Source organism: Schistocerca gregaria, chromosome 4 (assembly GCF_023897955.1).
Source record: "Schistocerca gregaria isolate iqSchGreg1 chromosome 4, iqSchGreg1.2, whole genome shotgun sequence".
Lineage (NCBI taxonomy): Eukaryota > Metazoa > Arthropoda > Insecta > Orthoptera > Acrididae > Schistocerca > Schistocerca gregaria.
Window position 1 is genome coordinate 760,753,846 of NC_064923.1, and position 11,949 is coordinate 760,765,794.

Here is an 11,949-nt window from a genome sequence, read left to right on the forward strand (position 1 = left end):
GTTGTCGCCTTACCATTCGGTATCCGTGCAAGACTCACGTCCAGATCCCAACGGCCATATGTCATCAACCATCTGTCTACAACTTGTACTCATACACTCATTACATATATTGCTGTCACTCTATTATGCAGCTGATGGTTGTTAATATTCACAATTGCAAGTTATATTACATATATCCTGGAATTTGCCTTAATCAATTTAGGGAAATCACAGAAAATCTAAATCAGGAAGGCCGGAAGCAGGTTTGAACCGTCGTCCTCCCGAATGCGAGTCCAGGATGCTATCCACTGTGCTATCCCTCCTCGGTAATTCGATAACAGAGCGTTAGCTTTATCCATCCGTTGGCACAGGTACCGACAAAACTCACATCTTTACCAACTTTACAAACAGAGGTATGGTCAGTTTTAGAGAAATCACTGAGACATTTATCTAACTTATTGGAAGAAACAGTAGTTGGATAACACTGCCGCATGTAGTAAATGGCGAGAACTTGAAACTGGGATCGTAATTCCTTGCTGCAGAGCCGAGGTTTGCCTCCTTACCTCTCCCGCTCTTTCAAGAGGAGAGCGGAGCAGAGCTGGCGCTCACCTGCTGCAGCAGGACGCGGGCGGCCCTGGCCGAGTTGTAGATGGCGGCGAGGTGCAGCGGCGAGCGCCCCCCGCTGTCCAGCGCTGTGGCCGCTGCGGCCTGCTGCTGCGCCAGCCGCCGCACCTCCTCCTCCTCGTCCTGGATGGCCGCCACGTGCAGAGGCATGTCCTGTCGCCAGAGTCAGCGTGAGGACGCTAGCAAACGGTACGGTAAAACAGAAACACACCTCTGTGAAGCATTGGAGATAAGAAGTAGCTACAGCAGGAGACAGAAGATGGTTTCTGCTTTTCGTGGGTTGTCCCATACAAGCCAAAGTCACCTCAGTAAAAGCTAAAATCTGGCACGGTAATATGCTGAACAAAAGAGAATGTCTGTAGGTAAGGGAATGCCTCAGAATGACTGGTAAGGCCGGACTGAGGGAACATGAGAAGTTTGAATGTGGGAAAATAGTGGGTCCTTAGGTCCTAGATGGACAGTGTAGTCTGCAAAGAAGAGGAGCGTTAACTGGGATACTATATGGCTGATGGAGCCAGTAAATGAACTATGTCTTAAGTTCGAGGGACATATATTCAGGAAGGATACAAGCTGACTAACGAAACAGCTTTTTAATGTGCTGAACAACAGACCCAAAGAGGAAGAAATGAATCAGAAAGATACACTGAAGAGCCAAATAAACTGGTGCACCTGCCTAATATCGTGTAGGGCCCCTGAGGTGTCGCAACACGACGTGGCATGAAATCAACTAATGGTGGAGCAGAGTACGAGGGGTGGAGAGCTCTTCTGAACAATACGCTGCAAGGAATCCCACATATAGAGTGGCCGAGCAGTTCTAGATGCTTCAGTCTGGAACTGCTTGACCACTCCGGTCCCAGGATCGAATCCTGCCTCGGGCATGGATGTGTGTGATGTCCTTAGGTCAGATAGGTTTAAGTAGTTCTAAGTTCTAGGGGACTGATGACCTCAGATGTTAAGTCCCATAGTGCTCAGAGCCATCTGAACCATCAGAATCCCAGATATGCTCAATAATGTCCATGTCTGTGGAGTCTGTTTGCTAGCGGAAGTGCTTAAACTTGGAAGAGTCATTCTGGACTCACTCCGTAGCAATTGTGGACATATGGGGTGTCGCATTGTCCTGCTGGAATTGCCCAAGTCCGTTGAAATGCACAATGGACATCAGTGGATACAGCTGATTAGACAGGATGCTTACGTACGTGTCCCCTGTCAGATTCGTATCTACACGTCCCATATCACTCCAACTGCACACGCTCTGCACCATTATAGTGCCTCCAGTAGCTTGAACAGTGCCCTGCTCACATGCAGGGTCCATCCGTGGATTCATGAGGCTGTCTCCATACCCTTACACGTCCATCTGTTCGATATAATTTTGAACGAGACTCGTCCGAAGAGGCGACATGTTCCTGTCATCAACAGTCTATATCTGTGTTCACTGGCCGAGGTGAGGCGTAAACCTTTGTGTCGTGCAATCATCAAGGGTAAACGAGTGGGCCTTCGGTTCCAAAAGCCCATATCGACGATGTTTCGATGAATGGTTCGCATGCTTAGACTTGTTGATGACCCAGCATTTGCAGAATGGTTGCACTTCGGTCAAGTTGAACGATTCTCTTCAGTCGTCGTTAGTCCCGTTCTTGAAGGATCTTTTTCCGGCCACGGCGATGTCAGAGATTTGATGTTTTACCACATTCCTGATATTTATGGTACACTCGTGAAATTGTCGTACACGAAGATCCCAACGTCATTGCTACCTCGGAGATGCTGTGTGCCATCGCTTGTGTACCGACTATAATGCCACGTTCAAACTCACTTTAATCTTGATAACCTGCCATTGTATCAGCAGTAACCAATCTAACAACTGCACCAGACGGTAGTCTCATAGAGACTGCAGGTACGTGTTCTGCATGTTTACATAACTCCATGTTTGAATATGCATGCCTACACCAGTTTCTTTGGCGCTTCAGTGTATCTCCAATTGCTTCAACTACTAATAAAAAACTTTAAGGACTTCCACAGTGAACAAAAACAGAACAGTGGCTGCCCAGAGGAGAAACGTGAGACAGACAAAGCACAGCGAAGGTCTCTAATGGTTCTAAAGCAAAGGTCTCAGGAGAGGTCCAACTCTCCCTGTGTTTTGGAGATGCACAGCAGAGTTCCTGCTAACGTCATGATATGGAGAGGCATCAGGTGGTGGCTGCTGGTAGAATGTAAAACGATGGACATCCAGCGTCCTCATGTGTCACTTCACACGCTACAGTTGGGTGGTGCCATTTTTATCAGGAGTGATACAACAATAAAACAACTTGGCACCATTTCCAAATTAGTTCATGCATCCTGAGGCAAACTGGCCCAAAAGTGTTGTAATTCGTCTCTGATATTCCAGGTACTAATAAGGGGACGAGGTTGACAGACGAGCTGGTCCCACGTACCTGAGGATCTTCCTGGCCACAAGAGTACCTCAGCATCACACATACAGTTCATCACGACACAAGTGATGTGTGGCTGAGCATTATCCTGTGAGAGTTAATATATGAGGACACAGAACTTCCGAGGCATCCTCTATCACTACCACCTGTGACCAGAATGCGTAGCTGACTCCCCTCAGCATGACACCGGGAGTAACAACACTGTAGCTCTTCATTTCAAGAATGTCACCTGTTCCCAGGCTACCACTATACTCGCTGACGATAGTCAACGAGAGTAGTACAGAAGCGCGATCCATCTCTGACCACAAGATGACACCATTCATCAGCTGTCCATGCTTCCAAATGCAGCCGTCTGTGTTGTGGTGTTAACAGCAGCATGCACGTTTGATAGTAGTTTCCTAGTCTGGCTGCTGCCAGTCTCCGACCAGTGTTGTAGAATGACCCAGAGTGTTGCAGGGACCTACGACTCGCTCTGCGCTGCGGCTGTGGTGTGCCTGGTGCGCAGTGTGGTGATCCTCAATTGGCGTGCACGGACATGGTCGACCGGAGCCTTAACGACGAGTTCACCTGCCTCAGAATCCAACGCAGTGCAACACTGGGCCTCAGTCTCATCTGAATGCCCCTCAAATGTGGATCCACCGGTCAGACAAATCGAGGCCTGCAATAAGGGTCCTTCCAAACCCTGCCAGGTGTCGATAACGGGGACTCCAACAAGTACATGGGATGTCTGTCTCCTTCCCAGTGATCACTCAGCTGTTGCACACTTCAGTCCAAAAAGATATTCCTACTAACTACAAAAAATTTCCTATTAACTTCCCATACCCAAATACGAAAATTTTAAGTTACACATTCTGCAGGGACCCTTTACATATATTTTGAAGCATATTAACTCCAAATCAATCGTGTTTAATAACAATGAACATACAAGATATCAAGCTGAAACTTACTATGACTTCTTTTCATCATATTCCAAACGAAAAAAGATTTTTCACACTTTAGCAACTGTTAATAGGCACAACATGCCACAGAGGAGTAATTTTATGCTATCTGGCGGCGTAACGGTAAGTTACTGGCACGGGACTCCTTTTCAGATTGTTTAGAAGATGAAAACTATGAGACAGGTTGTCAACAAGATTCTCCAAACGTGTTGAGTTTACCGTGTATCTGTTATTAAATATGACAAATAAAATTCTTTTCGTACAAATATTACTTACGAACACTTGATAACTGGTTCTGACTCATGTAGGATTCTAAAAATATCAAACAAAAAATTGAGTAATATGAAGATATTGCTTTTTAACTACTCGTGTAGTTTTTTTTGGATCGCAGTTAGGTGTGTAGTTACCAGCGTTTCTCATCAATGTATTTTTGAAGGGAAAACGTTAGAATTTGTTCCATAACGTTATCGAGCTTTTAAGAATATTCTGCAGTGTTAACAAATGTTTTCGAATAGTTTACAATATTCAGGAATCGTGTAAAATGAAAGTTGGATATGCCATATATATGGTGATGGAGCTGCCCCTGCCGATAGGTTGTATGCAGTAGAACTACGCGCGAGAGTTTCACGTTCTCCCGCTTGTTGGGCGCAAACTTAGTGCTACAGAAAAAAATGAACAGAACCTTTTGGAGTAATTTTAATGTATTTAAATTTTGTAGCGGAGAAGTTTCTTCGGGAGGCCATGGTTTTCGAGTTATTCAAGAGAAACGCAGGCGCTTGAATAATTCGAAAACTACGGCCTCGAGCGAAAACGTATCCCTTACAAAGTGTAAATACATTAAATTTCCTCCCGAAAGCTATTTGTAGGCGTTGCGGTTACATGAAAACCGTGGATAGTGGCTGCTGAATCACCCCGCATAAGGTACGATCAAAAAGATTCCGTCTGAGCACGTTGCTGCGGCGTATACGCAACCCAGCGCGATTCTGATGAGGGCATATAAGCACCGACATTTAAGCAAGTAGTTAATGTTGCTTTCGAACAGAAACTTTTCGATGGTCACTTAGAGCGTTGGTCTGCACTCGGGCAAGCTCCTCTTAACACCTGGGTGGTGCACCATGCTAAAGAGAGAGCACCAGCTGATGGAAAAAGTGTATCCTCACAAGGAACGAAACTACACAGACAAAGAATGGTTGTCTGAACGAACAATTTTATCAATTTATTTGAATAAACAAATCAATGAATACAGAATATGATACCAAGAGTGGCAAAAACATTGAAATCCGTCGGTACAACGAAAAAGCAAGAGAAAAGGGTGAGCTCCGTAACAGAATTCCTAAATTCGGTCGGTTCTCCCGTTATGCCCTCGCACAAAGCTTCTAAAAATATCACAGAAGAGAAAATATCAACCAAAAAAGAAGAGAAAAGTGAGTGTTCATGCTACAAATTCCCCTCGATTCAACTGACTTTTCATTCTCTTTTAAAAATCTCGAGATTGGGGAAACACTGACGTATTGTATGACTTAGTACAAGGGTAAACATAGCAATGCTGTGCAGCAAATTGAAAAGAATATGGCCAACTATAAGTAGCGTGTTGGTGCGTCGGACAACCTAAAAACTTATTCGCCTTTGCTCTAAAAAGCGAAACATCGAGTATAGTGCACAACAATATTTTTGGAAAAAATTAGATGCTGTACAAATGAGATGATTAACTGCATGTTTTGTTCCAATTGGGAAACTGATGTGTCCTTCAGGAGATATGAGAGACAGCCTACACGGGGAGCGCACTGTAGATGGAGCAGGTAACAGAGGCTGTCTTATGCTTCCGCCTTGCGTCATCTAAATATTTCCCAGGTGGACATCTATATGCTGTATGCGAATGTGAGCAGATGTGTGGCTGCACACAGTGTCAATTATCAGCAGTACCCCAAGACAGCATCAGGGCCGTGTCTTCAGCAGCCGCCTAAAAGAGACGAACTGGACGTGCCACTGAAACTTCCTGGCACATTAAAACTGTGTGCCAGACCGAAACTTGACCTCGGGACCATAGCCTTTCACGGGCAAGTGCTCTACCAACTGAGCTACCCAAGCACGACTCACTACCCATCCTCACAGCTTCAATTCCTCCAGGACCTCGTCTCCTAACTTCCAAATTCATTCTGGACATTCCATTAGTCGTGCACTAGATTCAGGATCGCTGCAGGTGAATTTTGAACTACATTGCCACGTACAACCACCGCAGTATGTAATGTATGATTTGTGTTAATAAATTATTATAAACTGCAGCCGTAAGTTTTGCTGTAGTTTCCCTAAAATTATGCGGCCCTGTGACGTGGCTGTATAGTTGCTGCTGCGTACAAGCCAGAGCCCTCGTATCAGTAAGCACCTTCGATGGTACGGGGTTCTCTTCCTGCCATATTGGTGATAGACGCCAGAAGTATTTGGTGGTACCACAGACAGCGAAGCGGGCTATTCTCATGTTGTAGTTTATAATTCGCGTGTTGACATACACACTCAGGTGAAAAAAAAGTCATGGGGGTACCTCCTAACATCGCGTCACACCTGCTTTTGCCGGCCCACTGGAGCACGTCGACGTGGTATCGACTCAAGAAGTCGCTGAAAGCTCCCTGCACAAATATTAAGACATGCTGCATCTATACTATCTATTTTGAAAGTGTTGCCGGTGAAGGATTTTGTTCATGAAACGACCTCTCGATTACGTCCCATAAATGTTCGATGGTGTTTATGGCACAGAATGTAGCTGGCTAAATCATTTTCTCGAACTGTTGAGAATGTTCTTCAAACCAGTCGTGAACAATTCTGGTCTGGTGACAGATGTCATTGTTTGGGAACATGAAGTGCAAGAGTGGTTGCAAATGGTCTCCAGCTAGCCGAACATAACCATTTCGAGTCAATGATCGGTTCAGTTGGACCAGAGGACCCAGTCCATGCCTGGTAAACACATCCCACACCATTATGGAGCCAGTACCAGCTTGCACAGTGGGATTCGTGAGGCCTGCGCCACACTCGAATCCTATCATCAGCTCTTACTCTTACTAACAGAAATCGGGACGCACCTGACCAGAGGCAGCGCGGGCGATGTGCTTTCAGCAAAGGCATTCGCGTCACTCGTCTGCCATAGCCCTTTAGCGCCAAATTTCACCACACTGTGCTAACAGATAAGCTCGTCGTACGTCCCACATTACGCTTTCTGCGGTTGTTTCACGCAGTGTAGCTTGTGTGTCAGTACTGTCCATCTCTACGCAAAAACCGCTGCTCTCGGTCGTTAAGTGAAGGCCGTCAGCCACTGCGTTGTCGGTGGTGAGTGGTTACGCCTGGCATTTGCTATTATCACCACACTCTTGACACTGTGGATCTCGCAATATTGAATTCCGAAACGATTTTCGAAACGGAATATCCCAAGCATCTAGCTCCAACTACCATCCCGCATTCAAAGTGTAGCCAATCCCGTCATGTGGCTATAATGACATGAATCACCTGAGTACAAATGACAGTTGCGCGTATGCACTCCTCTTGTATACCTTGTGTACGCGATACAACAGCCGTCTGTATATGTGCGTATCGCTATCCAACGACTTTTTTGTTTTCACTGCAGTGTATAGTGCTTAACCACAGTTACTGTAATGCATTACGAATTTCCAGATTTTCGAGAATCCAGGTAACTTACATGCAGCTTCACCTAGTCGGACTAAACGAGGATCTACTGTATAGTAAACGGCTGTTTTCGATAAAGACGTGTATATTTGGAATTGCCCTTGCACTCGCAGGAGGTGATGGGGGGGTGGGGGGGGGGGGGCAGTTGGCGACAGTGTGGGAGGCGGCGGAGTGCGGCGCGCGTCACCTTGCAGAGCATCCTGGCCAGCATGTCCCTGAAGAACTCGAGGTCGCCCCTGGCGAGCGCGGCCGCCAGCACGGCCCGGGGCCGCTCCCCCGCGGCGGCGGCGGCGGCGCAGCAGCGCAGCTGCGAGGGCTGCCGGTGCGGCAGGGGCGGCCGGGCTCTGCGCCGCGGCTGCGGCAGGTGGCCCCAGCAGAAGAAGAGCGCCGCGAAGTACTCGGCGAAGGTGCGGTGCACGAAGCGCGGCCGGCCGCTGCCCGCGTCCGCGCCGTACACGATGCCCGTCAGCTCGTGCGCCGCCAGCTCCGCCAGCGCCGCCTCTTCGTCCTCGTCGTCGCCTGCGTCCTCCAGCTCCCCCAGCAGCAGCGACGCCTCCTCCGGCGAGAACAGGGCCCTGCGCGCCAGGCCGACACCTGCATCTGCTTCTACATCTACCGGGCCGCTACAATTGAACTCTCACTATTCAACACGTTATAACACGGACCGCACACTTCTGCCGCAAGGGCTTACGCCAGTCGAAATCCTGGGAGAACCTATCCCATGGAGCGGGACGGCGAAATACCCTAGACCGCAGGCTCACCTGCAAGCATCACCTGCGCGATGTGAAAGGGAGAGCAATAGGACGCCTTCGAGCCCTGTATCCGCTGCTAAACCCGCAGTCGTCACTGCCACCGCAACACGGCATCACGCTTTACCAAACATTGGTTCGCCCACTGTTAGAGTATGCGGCCGTGGTGTGGGGGAAAGCTGCAGATGCCCACATTGTGACTCTGCAGCGGATACAGAACCGCGCCCTGAAGACTTCTACGCATCTTCCGACGCGCTTCTCGACGCGCCAATTCCACGAGAACACCGGGATCCTGCCTCTCTGAGACAGGTTTCGCGCCATCGCCAGGAAGTTCTACGAGAAGACCGGATGCTCCCGCAACCGGCTCATCCGTGGACTGGGCCAGCAACCGCATTACAGGCCAACCATGCGTTGGCCTGACCTGCTGAGGGATTAAGTTTTACTAATCCCTCAACAGTGTGTGTCTTTCCTTCTTCAGGTTACACCAGCTAGGACCAATCAACAAGAGTGGTAATATGTCTTTCTCTCTTTTACAGGAACTGCAGGAATGACAAATTTGGTCTAAACTGCACCACCTCGAGCCAAGGATAGGCTCGTCTTTTCAGCATCAGTGTTAGCATTATAACATGGAAACTAATTACCATACGAGTACCAAACTTGCTAACATTAATGTCCAGAGTATGGGGTGCACGATTTCCATGTGTCACAGCGTCACAGTCCAGTTCCAACTATGGCCAGCATGTGCCATGGTCATAGTCTCGCCGATGGCACCCTGCACAATTTCTAAGTCATTTGGACTGCTGCGAGTCCCATCCTTATGGAAAAAGTGCCGTGTTGGCCGGAGTGGCCGAGCAGTTCTAGGCGCTACAGTCTAGAACTGTGTGACCGCTACAATCGCAGGTTCGAATAGTGCCTCCAGCATGGGTGTGTATGATGTCCTTAGGTTAGTTAGGTTTAAGCAGTTCTTAGTTCTAGGGAACTGATGACTTCAGATGTTAAGTCCCATAGTGCTCAGAGCCATTTGAACCATTTGAACAAGTGTCATGGGAACTCTCAACTCAAGGACTCAGTGGCAGACAAGCTGCAGCCAGGAACCGCGCAACCGCTACGATCGCAGGTTCAAATCCTACATCAGGCATGGATGTGTGTGATGTCCTTAGGTTGGTTAGGTTTAAGTAGTACTAAGTTCTAGGGGACTGATGACTTCAGATGTTAAGTCCCAAAGTGCTCAGAGCCATTTGAACCACTTGAACAAGTGCCGTGGAAACTCTCAAGTCCAGGGCTCAGTGGCAAACCAGCTGCATCCTGGAACCGCACAACCGCTACACTGGCAGGTTCGAATCCTGCCTCGGGCATGGATGTGTGTGATGTCCTTAGGTTAGTTAGGTTTAAGCAGTTCTATGTTCTAGGGGACTGATGACCTCAGATGTTAAGTCCCATAGTGCTGAGAGCCATTTGAACCATTTGAACAAGTGCCATGGGAACTCTGAACTCCAAGACTCAGTGGCAGACAAGCTGCAGCCTGCAACCACGCAACCGCTACACTGGCAGGTTCGAATCCTGCCTCAGGCATGTATGTGTGTGATGTACTTAGGTTGGTTAGATTTAAGTAGTTCTAAGTTCTAGGGGACTGATGACCTCAAATGTTAAGTCCTATAGTGCTCAGACCCATCTGAACCACTTGAACAAGTGCCGTGGGAACTCTCAACTCAAGGACTCAGTGGCAGACAAGCTTCAGTCCAGAACCGCGCAACCACTACGGCCACAGGTTCAAATCCTACCTTAGGCATGGATGTGTGTGATGTCCTTAGGTTGGTTAGGTTTAAGTAGTTCTAAGTTCTAGGGGACTGATGACCTCAGATGTTAAGTCCCAAAGTGCTCAGAGCCATTTGAACCATCTGAACAAGTGCTGTGGGAACTCTGAACTCCGGGACTCAGTGGCAGACCAGCAAGTGCCAGCGAGAGCATTCCATCCAGACCACCAGGCAGCGCACATGGCGACTATAGACATCGTGGGCATACCACACTTTTTCCTGCACCTGCGCTATCACATGCCAAAAGCAGGACCGCACGGGTCATTTCGTGCGGCAGCTATTTAGGCCAGTGCGCAAACTTAGCAGTGCAGTTCAATTGCAGCGAGAAATCGTCCAGAAGATCTTCGCTACGCATTGCTCTGGGCTTCACCACCATTTTCCAGGACAGCACACCGCCTCCACTACCTGAACCCTAAAAATGATCAGTGATGCACAAGCTGCGAATTGGTATAATTCCTACTGTTTGTTTTCTTCAGCGTGAAGATAGGGTCACCACTACTTTGTACATATGCCCTTGCTGGACTTAGAAAATGTTTTGAGCTTCTCCTGTGGAGTACTACTTTTCGTGCTCCTACACTATTTTTTCTCAACACTGGTTTACTTTGGTTAATTGTATGTTGAGAACAAATGAGATTAGTTATTATTATACTGGAACTGGCTTCTTATTAAATGAACTCAATAGAATGCACAACATATCCATCTCTGCTACAACTATCGTAAAAATGTTCTGAAATTATTTCTGTTATCAAAAGTAATGAAGTTACCATACGCAATGCTTAAAGAACCTCAAACCTTGCAGTGGATTTTTCGTCAACATTCATTATTAATCAGTGCCACGGCTAATACTAGAGCATGAGACTATCATTATTAACAAGAAAATTATTTTTCTATAACTTTTACCAGTCCAGAATTTGTGCATAGCAAAGATTTCCTTTTGAAACATGAAGGTATTTTAACCTTGACACTGTTCAAGATTACAATATTAGCAGCCCTCGTCCGCCAGTGAAACACAACGTAAAATCTGCTGTTTTGTACTCCGATCTCGACCTGCTGTAATAAATAATTTTAAATTCACTTTTTAACTGACCCCTTATTGCGGTATGATTGCCCTTATTATCAGATTTGAATCTGCCGCGGCGGCGGCTCTATGCGCCGTGTCACAGCTCTGCACCATGAAAATGTCTTGAATAAATGGGTAAAATACCAGTCAAGCTTTCTAATAATACCATGCGAGTTCTTCATACGCCTTTCTTTATAATCAGTGCCTAATGGCGTCGTTCTAATAATCCTGACAAATGAAAGCTACCATAGCGTCGCAGGTTCCTCCTCTCTACGTGATTCCAAGAAGAAGATAACGACATTGTTATTCTTACACTACTATTTATACAATGACTGATTGTCATGAAATCCTGACGTTTTCTTCACTAATTCTTTTCTTTGGCGGTTTCAGAACTCACCAACGCAGATATTATTTCACAAATCCAGTACGTAATCCTATATAACTACAAAAGATAACATAATTGTCTCTATTCGGTTATTATTCATAGTTCACGGACGTATCAGTGAATATATACAAATAAAATTGTAATTGCAGAGTTATAAAGCATGTTTTACCAGGAAACGTTATATACTGTAAGATACTCTGAAAGTATTTTCTTTCCGTGACATAAGCTAGAGTGTGTTGGACTTCGTTCTCAAACCAAATTACTAACGAACTAGTCTCAAGCCGAATTTAACTATATTCAGATTT